General features: G+C 45.4%; 1 protein-coding gene and 3 non-coding genes across 5 annotated transcripts in view; 3 read left to right on the forward strand and 1 right to left on the reverse strand.

Moving 5' to 3' along the window:
• The window catches only part of sema3h (sema domain, immunoglobulin domain (Ig), short basic domain, secreted, (semaphorin) 3H), a 124,074-nt gene that overhangs the window by 58,426 nt on the left and 48,360 nt on the right, over positions 1-17,288 (reverse strand). The window lies entirely within an intron of this gene.
• On the forward strand, positions 1,493-1,564 carry trnam-cau (transfer RNA methionine (anticodon CAU)). The gene has a single exon. It is a non-coding gene; the product is annotated as a tRNA-Met (tRNA).
• On the forward strand, positions 2,286-2,357 carry trnam-cau (transfer RNA methionine (anticodon CAU)). Its single transcript has one exon. It is a non-coding gene; the product is annotated as a tRNA-Met (tRNA).
• On the forward strand, positions 16,498-16,569 carry trnam-cau (transfer RNA methionine (anticodon CAU)). Its single transcript has one exon. It is a non-coding gene; the product is annotated as a tRNA-Met (tRNA).

The raw sequence follows: 17,288 nt of genomic DNA on the forward strand, positions 1-17,288 counted from the left end.
TCACTGCAACTTGTATTAAATGGAGGATAATGATCCAACAGTGGTCATCTCAAATCATTGTGTGGCTTCTCGACAATAGTGCTTTGCTTATCAAATTTAATATTAGTATTAAACTATTTAAGAATCGCATCTTCGAGTCCAAAGCATTGATGTGTAGCAGAGTGGCGCAGCGGAAGCGTGCTGGGCCCATAACCCAGAGGTCGATGGATCGAAACCATCCTCTGCTAACTGCTTTTTTTGCACTCTTTCACTGCAACCTGTATTAAATGGCGGATAATGATCCAAAAGTGGTCATCTCAAATCATTGTGTGGCTGCTCGACAATAGTGCTTTGCTCATCAAATTTAAAATTAGTATTAAACTAATTAAGAATCGCAGCTTTGAGTCCAATGCACTGATGTGTAGCAGAGTGGCGCAGCGGAAGCGTGCTGGGCCCATAACCCAGAGGTCGATGGATCGAAACCATCCTCTGCTAATTTGGTATGAAGAAAGGACTCCACTGGCCTCATACATTAGGAATTGTCGGTTCGAGTCCCATCTGTGGTTATTTACAGCAGAGTGGCGCAGCGGAAGCGTGCTGGGCCCATAACCCAGAGGTCGATGGATCGAAACCATCCTCTGCTAATTTGGTATGAAGAAAGGACTCCACTGGCCTCATACATTAGGAATTGTCGGTTCGAGTCCCATCTGTGGTTATTTACAGCAGAGTGGCGCAGCGGAAGCGTGCTGGGCCCATAACCCAGAGGTCGATGGATCGAAACCATCCTCTGCTAACTGCTTTTTTTGCACTCTTTCACTGCAACCTGTATTAAATGGCGGATAATGATCCAAAAGTGGTCATCTCAAATCATTGTGTGGCTGCTCGACAATAGTGCTTTGCTCATCAAATTTAAAATTAGTATTAAACTAATTAAGAATCGCAGCTTTGAGTCCAATGCACTGATGTGTAGCAGAGTGGCGCAGCGGAAGCGTGCTGGGCCCATAACCCAGAGGTCGATGGATCGAAACCATCCTCTGCTAATTTGGTATGAAGAAAGGACTCCACTGGCCTCATACATTAGGAATTGTCGGTTCGAGTCCCATCTGTGGTTATTTACAGCAGAGTGGCGCAGCGGAAGCGTGCTGGGCCCATAACCCAGAGGTCGATGGATCGAAACCATCCTCTGCTAATTTGGTATGAAGAAAGGACTCCACTGGCCTCATACATTAGGAATTGTCGGTTCGAGTCCCATCTGTGGTTATTTACAGCAGAGTGGCGCAGCGGAAGCGTGCTGGGCCCATAACCCAGAGGTCGATGGATCGAAACCATCCTCTGCTAACTGATTTTTTTGCACTCTTTCACTGCAACTTGTATTAAATGGAGGATAATGATCCAACAGTGGTCATCTCAAATCATTGTGTGGCTTCTCGACAATAGTGCTTTGCTCATCAAATTTAATATTAGTATTAAACTAATTAAGAATCGCAGCTTTGAGTCCAAGGCACTGATGTATAGCAGAGTGGCGCAGCGGAAGCGTGCTGGGCTCATAACCCAGAGGTCGATGGATCGAAACCATCCTCTGCTAACGCAGTATGAAGAAAGGACTCCACGGGCCTCATACATTAGCAATTGTCGGTTCGAGTCCCATCTGGGGTGTTTTACAGCAGAGTGGCCCAGCGGAAGCGTGCTGGCCCCATAACCCAGAGGTCGATGGATCGAAACCATCCTCTGCTAACTGATTTTTTACCACTATTTCACTGCAACTTGTATTAAATGGCGGTAAAATGATCCAACAGTGGTCATCTCAAATCATTGTGTGGCTTCTCGACAATGGTGCTTGGCTCATCAAATTTATTATTAGTTTTAATCTAATTAAGAATCGCAGCTTTGAGTCCAAGGCACTGATGTATAGCAGAGTGGCGCAGCGGAAGCGTGCTGGGCCCATAACCCAGAGGTCGATGGATCGAAACCATCCTCTGCTAATTTGGTATGAAGAAAGGACTCCACTGGCCTCATACATTAGGAATTGTCGGTTCGAGTCCCATCTGTGGTTATTTACAGCAGAGTGGTGCAGCGGAAGCGTGCTGGGCCCATAACCCAGAGGTCGATGGATCGAAACCATCCTCTGCTAACTGATTTTTTTGCACTCTTTCACTGCAACTTGTATTAAATGGAGGATAATGATCCAACAGTGGTCATCTCAAATCATTGTGTGGCTTCTCGACAATAGTGCTTTGCTCATCAAATTTAATATTAGTATTAAACTAATTAAGAATCGCAGCTTTGAGTCCAAGGCACTGATGTATAGCAGAGTGGCGCAGCGGAAGCGTGCTGGGCTCATAACCCAGAGGTCGATGGATCGAAACCATCCTCTGCTAACGCAGTATGAAGAAAGGACTCCACGGGCCTCATACATTAGCAATTGTCGGTTCGAGTCCCATCTGGGGTGTTTTACAGCAGAGTGGCCCAGCGGAAGCGTGCTGGCCCCATAACCCAGAGGTCGATGGATCGAAACCATCCTCTGCTAACTGATTTTTTACCACTATTTCACTGCAACTTGTATTAAATGGCGGTAAAATGATCCAACAGTGGTCATCTCAAATCATTGTGTGGCTTCTCGACAATGGTGCTTGGCTCATCAAATTTATTATTAGTTTTAATCTAATTAAGAATCGCAGCTTTGAGTCCAAGGCACTGATGTATAGCAGAGTGGCGCAGCGGAAGCGTGCTGGGCCCATAACCCAGAGGTCGATGGATCGAAACCATCCTCTGCTAATTTGGTATGAAGAAAGGACTCCACTGGCCTCATACATTAGGAATTGTCGGTTCGAGTCCCATCTGTGGTTATTTACAGCAGAGTGGCGCAGCGGAAGCGTGCTGGGCCCATAACCCAGAGGTCGATGGATTGAAACCATCCTCTGCTAACTGATTTTTTTGCACTCTTTCACTGCAACTTGTATTAAATGGAGGATAATGATCCAACAGTGGTCATCTCAAATCATTGTGTGGCTTCTCGACAATAGTGCTTTGCTTATCAAATTTAATATTAGTATTAAACTATTTAAGAATCGCATCTTCGAGTCCAAAGCATTGATGTGTAGCAGAGTGGCGCAGCGGAAGCGTGCTGGGCCCATAACCCAGAGGTCGATGGATCGAAACCATCCTCTGCTAACTGCTTTTTTTGCACTCTTTCACTGCAACCTGTATTAAATGGCGGATAATGATCCAAAAGTGGTCATCTCAAATCATTGTGTGGCTGCTCGACAATAGTGCTTTGCTCATCAAATTTAAAATTAGTATTAAACTAATTAAGAATCGCAGCTTTGAGTCCAATGCACTGATGTGTAGCAGAGTGGCGCAGCGGAAGCGTGCTGGGCCCATAACCCAGAGGTCGATGGATCGAAACCATCCTCTGCTAATTTGGTATGAAGAAAGGACTCCACTGGCCTCATACATTAGGAATTGTCGGTTCGAGTCCCATCTGTGGTTATTTACAGCAGAGTGGCGCAGCGGAAGCGTGCTGGGCCCATAACCCAGAGGTCGATGGATCGAAACCATCCTCTGCTAATTTGGTATGAAGAAAGGACTCCACTGGCCTCATACATTAGTAATTGTCGGTTCGAGTCCCATCTGTGGTTATTTACAGCAGAGTGGCGCAGCGGAAGCGTGCTGGGCCCATAACCCAGAGGTCGATGGATCGAAACCATCCTCTGCTAACTGATTTTTTTGCACTCTTTCACTGCAACTTGTATAAAATGGCGGTAAAATGATCCAACAGTGGTCATCTCAAATCATTGTGTGGCTTCTCGACAATAGTGCTTTGCTTATCAAATTTAATATTAGTATTAAACTATTTAAGAATCGCATCTTCGAATCCAAAGCATTGATGTGTAGCAGAGTGGCGCAGCGGAAGCGTGCTGGGCCCATAACCCAGAGGTCGATGGATCGAAACCATCCTCTGCTAACTGCTTTTTTTGCACTCTTTCACTGCAACTTGTATTAAATGGCGGATAATGATCCAACAGTGGTCATCTCAAATCATTGTGTGGCTGCTCGACAATAGTGCTTTGCTCATCAAATTTAAAATTAGTATTAAACTAATTAAGAATCGCAGCTTTGAGTCCAAGGCACTGATGTGTAGCAGAGTGGCGCAGCGGAAGCGTGCTGGGCCCATAACCCAGAGGTCGATGGATCGAAACCATCCTCTGCTAACTCAGTATGAAGAAAGGACTCCACGGGCCCCATACATTAGCAATTGTCGGTTCGAGTCCCATCTGGGGTGTTTTACAGCAGAGTGGCCCAGCGGAAGCGTGCTGGCCCCATAACCCAGAGGTCGATGGATCGAAACCATCCTCTGCTAACTGATTTTTTACCACTATTTCACTGCAACTTGTATTAAATGGCGGTAAAATGATCCAACAGTGGTCATCTCAAATCATTGTGTGGCTTCTCGACAATGGTGCTTGGCTCATCAAATTTATTATTAGTTTTAATCTAATTAAGAATCGCAGCTTTGAGTCCAAGGCACTGATGTATAGCAGAGTGGCGCAGCGGAAGCGTGCTGGGCCCATAACCCAGAGGTCGATGGATCGAAACCATCCTCTGCTAATTTGGTATGAAGAAAGGACTCCACTGGCCTCATACATTAGGAATTGTCGGTTCGAGTCCCATCTGTGGTTATTTACAGCAGAGTGGCGCAGCGGAAGCGTGCTGGGCCCATAACCCAGAGGTCGATGGATTGAAACCATCCTCTGCTAACTGCTTTTTTTGCACTCTTTCACTGCAACTTGTATTAAATGGAGGATAATGATCCAACAGTGGTCATCTCAAATCATTGTGTGGCTTCTCGACAATAGTGCTTTGCTCATCAAATTTAATATTAGTATTAAACTAATTAAGAATCGCAGCTTTGAGTCCAAAGCATTGATGTGTAGCAGAGTGGCGCAGCGGAAGCGTGCTGGGCCCATAACCCAGAGGTCGATGGATCGAAACCATCCTCTGCTAACTCAGTATGAAGAAAGGACTCCACGGGCCCCATACATTAGCAATTGTCGGTTCGAGTCCCATCTGGGGTGTTTTACAGCAGAGTGGCCCAGCGGAAGCGTGCTGGCCCCATAACCCAGAGGTCGATGGATCGAAACCATCCTCTGCTAACTGATTTTTTACCACTATTTCACTGCAACTTGTATTAAATGGCGGTAAAATGATCCAACAGTGGTCATCTCAAATCATTGTGTGGCTTCTCGACAATGGTGCTTGGCTCATCAAATTTATTATTAGTTTTAATCTAATTAAGAATCGCAGCTTTGAGTCCAAGGCACTGATGTATAGCAGAGTGGCGCAGCGGAAGCGTGCTGGGCCCATAACCCAGAGGTCGATGGATCGAAACCATCCTCTGCTAATTTGGTATGAAGAAAGGACTCCACTGGCCTCATACATTAGGAATTGTCGGTTCGAGTCCCATCTGTGGTTATTTACAGCAGAGTGGCGCAGCGGAAGCGTGCTGGGCCCATAACCCAGAGGTCGATGGATTGAAACCATCCTCTGCTAACTGATTTTTTTGCACTCTTTCACTGCAACTTGTATTAAATGGAGGATAATGATCCAACAGTGGTCATCTCAAATCATTGTGTGGCTTCTCGACAATAGTGCTTTGCTCATCAAATTTAATATTAGTATTAAACTAATTAAGAATCGCAGCTTTGAGTCCAAAGCATTGATGTGTAGCAGAGTGGCGCAGCGGAAGCGTGCTGGGCCCATAACCCAGAGGTCGATGGATCGAAACCATCCTCTGCTAACTCAGTATGAAGAAAGGACACCACGGGCCCCATACATTAGCAATTGTCGGTTCGAGTCCCATCTGGGGTGTTTTACAGCAGAGTGGCCCAGCGGAAGCGTGCTGGCCCCATAACCCAGAGGTCGATGGATCGAAACCATCCTCTGCTAACTGATTTTTTACCACTATTTCACTGCAACTTGTATTAAATGGCGGTAAAATGATCCAACAGTGGTCATCTCAAATCATTGTGTGGCTTCTCGACAATGGTGCTTGGCTCATCAAATTTATTATTAGTTTTAATCTAATTAAGAATCGCAGCTTTGAGTCCAAGGCACTGATGCATAGCAGAGTGGCGCAGCGGAAGCGTGCTGGGCCCATAACCCAGAGGTCGATGGATCGAAACCATCCTCTGCTAACTGATTTTTTACCACTATTTCACTGCAACTTGTATAAAATGGCGGTAAAATGATCCAACAGTGGTCATCTCAAATCATTGTGTGGCTTCTCGACAATAGTGCTTTGCTTATCAAATTTAATATTAGTATTAAACTATTTAAGAATCGCATCTTCGAGTCCAAAGCATTGATGTGTAGCAGAGTGGCGCAGCGGAAGCGTGCCGGGCCCATAACCCAGAGGTCGATGGATCGAAACCATCCTCTGCTAACTGCTTTTTTTGCACTCTTTCACTGCAACCTGTATTAAATGGCGGATAATGATCCAAAAGTGGTCATCTCAAATCATTGTGTGGCTGCTCGACAATAGTGCTTTGCTCATCAAATTTAAACTTAGTATTAAACTAATTAAGAATTGCAGCTTTGAGTCCAATGCACTGATGTGTAGCAGAGTGGCGCAGCGGAAGCGTGCTGGGCCCATAACCCAGAGGTCGATGGATCGAAACCATCCTCTGCTAATTTGGTATGAAGAAAGGACTCCACTGGCCTCATACATTAGGAATTGTCGGTTCGAGTCCCATCTGTGGTTATTTACAGCAGAGTGGCGCAGCGGAAGCGTGCTGGGCCCATAACCCAGAGGTCGATGGATCGAAACCATCCTCTGCTAACTGATTTTTTTGCACTCTTTCACTGCAACTTGTATTAAATGGAGGATAATGATCCAACAGTGGTCATCTCAAATCATTGTGTGGCTTCTCGACAATAGTGCTTTGCTTATCAAATTTAATATTAGTATTAAACTATTTAAGAATCGCATCTTCGAGTCCAAAGCATTGATGTGTAGCAGAGTGGCGCAGCGGAAGCGTGCTGGGCCCATAACCCAGAGGTCGATGGATCGAAACCATCCTCTGCTAACTGCTTTTTTTGCACTCTTTCACTGCAACCTGTATTAAATGGCGGATAATGATCCAAAAGTGGTCATCTCAAATCATTGTGTGGCTGCTCGACAATAGTGCTTTGCTCATCAAATTTAAAATTAGTATTAAACTAATTAAGAATCGCAGCTTTGAGTCCAATGCACTGATGTGTAGCAGAGTGGCGCAGCGGAAGCGTGCTGGGCCCATAACCCAGAGGTCGATGGATCGAAACCATCCTCTGCTAATTTGGTATGAAGAAAGGACTCCACTGGCCTCATACATTAGGAATTGTCGGTTCGAGTCCCATCTGTGGTTATTTACAGCAGAGTGGCGCAGCGGAAGCGTGCTGGGCCCATAACCCAGAGGTCGATGGATCGAAACCATCCTCTGCTAATTTGGTATGAAGAAAGGACTCCACTGGCCTCATACATTAGTAATTGTCGGTTCGAGTCCCATCTGTGGTTATTTACAGCAGAGTGGCGCAGCGGAAGCGTGCTGGGCCCATAACCCAGAGGTCGATGGATCGAAACCATCCTCTGCTAACTGATTTTTTTGCACTCTTTCACTGCAACTTGTATAAAATGGCGGTAAAATGATCCAACAGTGGTCATCTCAAATCATTGTGTGGCTTCTCGACAATAGTGCTTTGCTTATCAAATTTAATATTAGTATTAAACTATTTAAGAATCGCATCTTCGAATCCAAAGCATTGATGTGTAGCAGAGTGGCGCAGCGGAAGCGTGCTGGGCCCATAACCCAGAGGTCGATGGATCGAAACCATCCTCTGCTAACTGCTTTTTTTGCACTCTTTCACTGCAACTTGTATTAAATGGCGGATAATGATCCAACAGTGGTCATCTCAAATCATTGTGTGGCTGCTCGACAATAGTGCTTTGCTCATCAAATTTAAAATTAGTATTAAACTAATTAAGAATCGCAGCTTTGAGTCCAAGGCACTGATGTGTAGCAGAGTGGCGCAGCGGAAGCGTGCTGGGCCCATAACCCAGAGGTCGATGGATCGAAACCATCCTCTGCTAACTCAGTATGAAGAAAGGACTCCACGGGCCCCATACATTAGCAATTGTCGGTTCGAGTCCCATCTGGGGTGTTTTACAGCAGAGTGGCCCAGCGGAAGCGTGCTGGCCCCATAACCCAGAGGTCGATGGATCGAAACCATCCTCTGCTAACTGATTTTTTACCACTATTTCACTGCAACTTGTATTAAATGGCGGTAAAATGATCCAACAGTGGTCATCTCAAATCATTGTGTGGCTTCTCGACAATGGTGCTTGGCTCATCAAATTTATTATTAGTTTTAATCTAATTAAGAATCGCAGCTTTGAGTCCAAGGCACTGATGTATAGCAGAGTGGCGCAGCGGAAGCGTGCTGGGCCCATAACCCAGAGGTCGATGGATCGAAACCATCCTCTGCTAATTTGGTATGAAGAAAGGACTCCACTGGCCTCATACATTAGGAATTGTCGGTTCGAGTCCCATCTGTGGTTATTTACAGCAGAGTGGCGCAGCGGAAGCGTGCTGGGCCCATAACCCAGAGGTCGATGGATTGAAACCATCCTCTGCTAACTGATTTTTTTGCACTCTTTCACTGCAACTTGTATTAAATGGAGGATAATGATCCAACAGTGGTCATCTCAAATCATTGTGTGGCTTCTCGACAATAGTGCTTTGCTCATCAAATTTAATATTAGTATTAAACTAATTAAGAATCGCAGCTTTGAGTCCAAAGCATTGATGTGTAGCAGAGTGGCGCAGCGGAAGCGTGCTGGGCCCATAACCCAGAGGTCGATGGATCGAAACCATCCTCTGCTAACTCAGTATGAAGAAAGGACTCCACTGGCCTCATACATTAGGAATTGTCGGTTCGAGTCCCATCTGTGGTTATTTACAGCAGAGTGGCGCAGCGGAAGCGTGCTGGGCCCATAACCCAGAGGTCGATGGATCGAAACCATCCTCTGCTAACTGATTTTTTTGCACTCTTTCACTGCAACTTGTATAAAATGGCGGTAAAATGATCCAACAGTGGTCATCTCAAATCATTGTGTGGCTTCTCGACAATAGTGCTTTGCTTATCAAATTTAATATTAGTATTAAACTATTTAAGAATCGCATCTTCGAATCCAAAGCATTGATGTGTAGCAGAGTGGCGCAGCGGAAGCGTGCTGGGCCCATAACCCAGAGGTCGATGGATCGAAACCATCCTCTGCTAACTGCTTTTTTTGCACTCTTTCACTGCAACTTGTATTAAATGGCGGATAATGATCCAACAGTGGTCATCTCAAATCATTGTGTGGCTGCTCGACAATAGTGCTTTGCTCATCAAATTTAAAATTAGTATTAAACTAATTAAGAATCGCAGCTTTGAGTCCAAGGCACTGATGTGTAGCAGAGTGGCGCAGCGGAAGCGTGCTGGGCCCATAACCCAGAGGTCGATGGATCGAAACCATCCTCTGCTAACTCAGTATGAAGAAAGGACTCCACGGGCCCCATACATTAGCAATTGTCGGTTCGAGTCCCATCTGGGGTGTTTTACAGCAGAGTGGCCCAGCGGAAGCGTGCTGGCCCCATAACCCAGAGGTCGATGGATCGAAACCATCCTCTGCTAACTGATTTTTTACCACTATTTCACTGCAACTTGTATTAAATGGCGGTAAAATGATCCAACAGTGGTCATCTCAAATCATTGTGTGGCTTCTCGACAATGGTGCTTGGCTCATCAAATTTATTATTAGTTTTAATCTAATTAAGAATCGCAGCTTTGAGTCCAAGGCACTGATGTATAGCAGAGTGGCGCAGCGGAAGCGTGCTGGGCCCATAACCCAGAGGTCGATGGATCGAAACCATCCTCTGCTAATTTGGTATGAAGAAAGGACTCCACTGGCCTCATACATTAGGAATTGTCGGTTCGAGTCCCATCTGTGGTTATTTACAGCAGAGTGGCGCAGCGGAAGCGTGCTGGGCCCATAACCCAGAGGTCGATGGATTGAAACCATCCTCTGCTAACTGATTTTTTTGCACTCTTTCACTGCAACTTGTATTAAATGGAGGATAATGATCCAACAGTGGTCATCTCAAATCATTGTGTGGCTTCTCGACAATAGTGCTTTGCTCATCAAATTTAATATTAGTATTAAACTAATTAAGAATCGCAGCTTTGAGTCCAAAGCATTGATGTGTAGCAGAGTGGCGCAGCGGAAGCGTGCTGGGCCCATAACCCAGAGGTCGATGGATCGAAACCATCCTCTGCTAACTCAGTATGAAGAAAGGACACCACGGGCCCCATACATTAGCAATTGTCGGTTCGAGTCCCATCTGGGGTGTTTTACAGCAGAGTGGCCCAGCGGAAGCGTGCTGGGCCCATAACCCAGAGGTCGATGGATCGAAACCATCCTCTGCTAACTGATTTTTTTGCACTCTTTCACTGCAACTTGTATAAAATGGCGGTAAAATGATCCAACAGTGGTCATCTCAAATCATTGTGTGGCTTCTCGACAATAGTGCTTTGCTTATCAAATTTAATATTAGTATTAAACTATTTAAGAATCGCATCTTCGAGTCCAAAGCATTGATGTGTAGCAGAGAGGCGCAGCGGAAGCGTGCTGGGCCCATAACCCAGAGGTCGATGGATCAAAACCATCCTCTGCTAACTGATTTTTTACCACTATTTCACTGCAACTTGTATTAAATGGCGGTAAAATGATCCAACAGTGGTCATCTCAAATCATTGTGTGGCTTCTCGACAATGGTGCTTGGCTCATCAAATTTATTATTAGTTTTAATCTAATTAAGAATCGCAGCTTTGAGTCCAAGGCACTGATGTATAGCAGAGTGGCGCAGCGGAAGCGTGCTGGGCCCATAACCCAGAGGTCGATGGATCGAAACCATCCTCTGCTAATTTGGTATGAAGAAAGGACTCCACTGGCCTCATACCTTAGGAATTGTCGGTTCGAGTCCCATCTGTGGTTATTTACAGCAGAGTGGCGCAGCGGAAGCGTGCTGGGCCCATAACCCAGAGGTCGATGGATCGAAACCATCCTCTGCTAACTGATTTTTTTGCACTCTTTCACTGCAACTTGTATAAAATGGCGGTAAAATGATCCAACAGTGGTCATCTCAAATCATTGTGTGGCTTCTCGACAATAGTGCTTTGCTTATCAAATTTAATATTAGTATTAAACTATTTAAGAATCGCATCTTCGAGTCCAAAGCATTGATGTGTAGCAGAGTGGCGCAGCGGAAGCGTGCTGGGCCCATAACCCAGAGGTCGATGGATCGAAACCATCCTCTGCTAACTGCTTTTTTTGCACTCTTTCACTGCAACTTGTATTAAATGGCGGATAATGATCCAACAGTGGTCATCTCAAATCACTGTGTGGCTGCTCGACAATAGTGCTTTGCTCATCAAATTTAAAATTAGTATTAAACTAATTAAGAATCGCAGCTTTGAGTCCAAGGCACTGATGTGTAGCAGAGTGGCGCAGCGGAAGCGTGCTGGGCCCATAACCCAGAGGTCGATGGATCGAAACCATCCTCTGCTAACTCAGTATGAAGAAAGGACTCCACGGGCCCCATACATTAGCAATTGTCGGTTCGAGTCCCATCTGGGGTGTTTTACGGCAGAGTGGCCCAGCGGAAGCGTGCTGGCCCCATAACCCAGAGGTCGATGGATCGAAACCATCCTCTGCTAACTGATTTTTTACCACTATTTCACTGCAACTTGTATTAAATGGCGGTAAAATGATCCAACAGTGGTCATCTCAAATCATTGTGTGGCTTCTCGACAATGGTGCTTGGCTCATCAAATTTATTATTAGTTTTAATCTAATTAAGAATCGCAGCTTTGAGTCCAAGGCACTGATGTATAGCAGAGTGGCGCAGCGGAAGCGTGCTGGGCCCATAACCCAGAGGTCGATGGATCGAAACCATACTCTGCTAATTTGGTATGAAGAAAGGACTCCACTGGCCTCATACCTTAGGAATTGTCGGTTCGAGTCCCATCTGTGGTTATTTACAGCAGAGTGGCGCAGCGGAAGCGTGCTGGGCCCATAACCCAGAGGTCGATGGATCGAAACCATCCTCTGCTAACTGATTTTTTTGCACTCTTTCACTGCAACTTGTATAAAATGGCGGTAAAATGATCCAACAGTGGTCATCTCAAATCATTGTGTGGCTTCTCGACAATAGTGCTTTGCTTATCAAATTTAATATTAGTATTAAACTATTTAAGAATCGCATCTTCGAGTCCAAAGCATTGATGTGTAGCAGAGTGGCGCAGCGGAAGCGTGCTGGGCCCATAACCCAGAGGTCGATGGATCGAAACCATCCTCTGCTAACTGCTTTTTTTGCACTCTTTCACTGCAACTTGTATTAAATGGCGGATAATGATCCAACAGTGGTCATCTCAAATCACTGTGTGGCTGCTCGACAATAGTGCTTTGCTCATCAAATTTAAAATTAGTATTAAACTAATTAAGAATCGCAGCTTTGAGTCCAAGGCACTGATGTGTAGCAGAGTGGCGCAGCGGAAGCGTGCTGGGCCCATAACCCAGAGGTCGATGGATCGAAACCATCCTCTGCTAACTCAGTATGAAGAAAGGACTCCACGGGCCCCATACATTAGCAATTGTCGGTTCGAGTCCCATCTGGGGTGTTTTACGGCAGAGTGGCCCAGCGGAAGCGTGCTGGCCCCATAACCCAGAGGTCGATGGATCGAAACCATCCTCTGCTAACTGATTTTTTACCACTATTTCACTGCAACTTGTATTAAATGGCGGTAAAATGATCCAACAGTGGTCATCTCAAATCATTGTGTGGCTTCTCGACAATGGTGCTTGGCTCATCAAATTTATTATTAGTTTTAATCTAATTAAGAATCGCAGCTTTGAGTCCAAGGCACTGATGTATAGCAGAGTGGCGCAGCGGAAGCGTGCTGGGCCCATAACCCAGAGGTCGATGGATCGAAACCATCCTCTGCTAATTTGGTATGAAGAAAGGACTCCACTGGCCTCATACATTAGGAATTGTCGGTTCGAGTCCCATCTGTGGTTATTTACAGCAGAGTGGCGCAGCGGAAGCGTGCTGGGCCCATAACCCAGAGGTCGATGGATTGAAACCATCCTCTGCTAACTGATTTTTTTGCACTCTTTCACTGCAACTTGTATTAAATGGAGGATAATGATCCAACAGTGGTCATCTCAAATCATTGTGTGGCTTCTCGACAATAGTGCTTTGCTCATCAAATTTAATATTAGTATTAAACTAATTAAGAATCGCAGCTTTGAGTCCAAAGCATTGATGTGTAGCAGAGTGGCGCAGCGGAAGCGTGCTGGGCCCATAACCCAGAGGTCGATGGATCGAAACCATCCTCTTCTAACTCAGTATGAAGAAAGGACACCACGGCTCCCATACATTAGCAATTGTCGGTTCGAGTCCCATCTGGGGTGTTTTACAGCAGAGTGGCCCAGCGGAAGCGTGCTGGCCCCATAACCCAGAGGTCGATGGATCGAAACCATCCTCTGCTAACTGATTTTTTACCACTATTTCACTGCAACTTGTATTAAATGGCGGTAAAATGATCCAACAGTGGTCATCTCAAATCATTGTGTGGCTTCTCGACAATGGTGCTTTGCTCATCAAATTTAATATTAGTATTAATCTAATTAAGAATCGCAGCTTTGAGTCCAAGGCACTGATGCATAGCAGAGTGGCGCAGCGGAAGCGTGCTGGGCCCATAACCCAGAGGTCGATGGATCGAAACCATCCTCTGCTAATTTGGTATGAAGAAAGGACTCCACTGGCCTCATACCTTAGGAATTGTCGGTTCGAGTCCCATCTGTGGTTATTTACAGCAGAGTGGCGCAGCGGAAGCGTGCTGGGCCCATAACCCAGAGGTCGATGGATCGAAACCATCCTCTGCTAACTGATTTTTTTGCACTCTTTCACTGCAACTTGTATTAAATGGAGGATAATGATCCAACAGTGGTCATCTCAAATCATTGTGTGGCTTCTCGACAATAGTGCTTTGCTCATCAAATTTAATATTAGTATTAAACTAATTAAGAATCGCAGCTTTGAGTCCAAGGCACTGATGTATAGCAGAGTGGCGCAGCGGAAGCGTGCTGGGCCCATAACCCAGAGGTCGATGGATCGAAACCATCCTCTGCTAACGCAGTATGAAGAAAGGACTCCACGGGCCTCATACATTAGCAATTGTCGGTTCGAGTCCCATCTGGGGTGATTTAAAGCAGAGTGGCGCAGCGGAAGCGTGCTGGGCCCATAACCCAGAGGTCGATGGATCGAAACCATCCTCTGCTAACTGCTTTTTTACCACTCTTTCACTGCAACTTGTATTAAATGGAGGATAATGATCCAACAGTGGTCATCTCAAATCATTGTGTGGCTTCTCGACAATAGTGCTTTGCTCATCAAATTTAATATTAGTATTAAACTAATTAAGAATCGCAGCTTTGAGTCCAAGGCACTGATGTATAGCAGAGTGGCGCAGCGGAAGCGTGCTGGGCCCATAACCCAGAGGTCGATGGATCGAAACCATCCTCTGCTAACTGATTTTTTTGCACTCTTTCACTGCAACTTGTATTAAATGGAGGATAATGATCCAACAGTGGTCATCTCAAATCATTGTGTGGCTTCTCGACAATAGTGCTTTGCTTATCAAATTTAATATTAGTATTAAACTATTTAAGAATCGCAGCTTTGAGTCCAAGGCACTGATGTGTAGCAGAGTGGCGCAGCGGAAGCGTGCTGGGCCCATAACCCAGAGGTCGATGGATCGAAACCATCCTCTGCTAACTGCTTTTTTTGCACTCTTTCACTGCAACCTGTATTAAATGGCGGATAATGATCCAACAGTGGTCATCTCAAATCATTGTGTGGCTGCTCGACAATAGTGCTTTGCTCATCAAATTTAAAATTAGTATTAAAACTAATTAAGAATCGCAGCTTTGAGTCCAATGCACTGATGTGTAGCAGAGTGGCGCAGCGGAAGCGTGCTGGGCCCATAACCCAGAGGTCGATGGATCGAAACCATCCTCTGCTAATTTGGTATGAAGAAAGGACTCCACTGGCCTCATACATTAGGAATTGTCGGTTCGAGTCCCATCTGTGGTTATTTACAGCAGAGTGGCGCAGCGGAAGCGTGCTGGGCCCAGAGGTCGATGGATCGAAACCATCCTCTGCTAACTGATTTTTTTGCACTCTTTCACTGCAACTTGTATTAAATGGAGGATAATGATCCAACAGTGGTCATCTCAAATCATTGTGTGGCTTCTCGACAATAGTGCTTTGCTCATCAAATTTAATATTAGTATTAAACTAATTAAGAATCGCAGCTTTGAGTCCAAGGCACTGATGTATAGCAGAGTGGCGCAGCGGAAGCGTGCTGGGCCCATAACCCAGAGGTCGATGGATCGAAACCATCCTCTCCTAATTTGGTATGAAGAAAGGACTCCACTGGCCTCATACATTAGGAATTGTCGGTTCGAGTCCCATCTGTGGTTATTTACAGCAGAGTGGCGCAGCGGAAGCGTGCTGGGCCCATAACCCAGAGGTCGATGGATCGAAACCATCCTCTGCTAACTGATTTTTTTGCACTCTTTCACTGCAACTTGTATTAAATGGAGGATAATGATCCAACAGTGGTCATCTCAAATCATTGTGTGGCTTCTCGACAATAGTGCTTTGCTCATCAAATTTAATATTAGTATTAAACTAATTAAGAATCGCAGCTTTGAGTCCAAGGCACTGATGTATAGCAGAGTGGCGCAGCGGAAGCGTGCTGGGCCCATAACCCAGAGGTCGATGGATCGAAACCATCCTCTGCTAACGCAGTATGAAGAAAGGACTCCACGGGCCTCATACATTAGCAATTGTCGGTTCGAGTCCCATCTGGGGTGATTTAAAGCAGAGTGGCGCAGCGGAAGCGTGCTGGGCCCATAACCCAGAGGTCGATGGATCGAAACCATCCTCTGCTAACTGCTTTTTTACCACTCTTTCACTGCAACTTGTATTAAATGGAGGATAATGATCCAACAGTGGTCATCTCAAATCATTGTGTGGCTTCTCGACAATAGTGCTTTGCTTATCAAATTTAATATTAGTATTAAACTATTTAAGAATCGCATCTTCGAGTCCAAAGCATTGATGTGTAGCAGAGTGGCGCAGCGGAAGCGTGCTGGGCCCATAACCCAGAGGTCGATGGATCGAAACCATCCTCTGCTAACTGCTTTTTTTGCACTCTTTCACTGCAACCTGTATTAAATGGCGGATAATGATCCAAAAGTGGTCATCTCAAATCATTGTGTGGCTGCTCGACAATAGTGCTTTGCTCATCAAATTTAAAATTAGTATTAAACTAATTAAGAATCGCAGCTTTGAGTCCAAGGCACTGATGTATAGCAGAGTGGCGCAGCGGAAGCGTGCTGGGCTCATAACCCAGAGGTCGATGGATCGAAACCATCCTCTGCTAACGCAGTATGAAGAAAGGACTCCACGGGCCCCATACATTAGCAATTGTCGGTTCGAGTCCCATCTGGGGTGTTTTACAGCAGAGTGTCCCAGCGGAAGCGTGCTGGCCCCATAACCCAGAGGTCGATGGATCGAAACCATCCTCTGCTAACTGATTTTTTACCACTATTTCACTGCAACTTGTATTAAATGGCGGTAAAATGATCCAACAGTGGTCATCTCAAATCATTGTGTGGCTTCTCGACAATGGTGCTTGGCTCATCAAATTTATTATTAGTTTTAATCTAATTAAGAATCGCAGCTTTGAGTCCAAGGCACTGATGTATAGCAGAGTGGCGCAGCGGAAGCGTGCTGGGCCCATAACCCAGAGGTCGATGGATCGAAACCATCCTCTGCTAATTTGGTATGAAGAAAGGACTCCACTGGCCTCATACATTAGGAATTGTCGGTTCGAGTCCCATCTGTGGTTATTTACAGCAGAGTGGCGCAGCGGAAGCGTGCTGGGCCCATAACCCAGAGGTCGATGGATTGAAACCATCCTCTGCTAACTGATTTTTTTGCACTCTTTCACTGCAACTTGTATTAAATGGAGGATAATGATCCAACAGTGGTCATCTCAAATCATTGTGTGGCTTCTCGACAATAGTGCTTTGCTCATCAAATTTAATATTAGTATTAAACTAATTAAGAATCGCAGCTTTGAGTCCAAAGCATTGATGT

Source organism: Gasterosteus aculeatus, chromosome 2, assembly GCF_964276395.1.
Source record: "Gasterosteus aculeatus chromosome 2, fGasAcu3.hap1.1, whole genome shotgun sequence".
NCBI classification, from domain to species: domain Eukaryota; kingdom Metazoa; phylum Chordata; class Actinopteri; order Perciformes; family Gasterosteidae; genus Gasterosteus; species Gasterosteus aculeatus.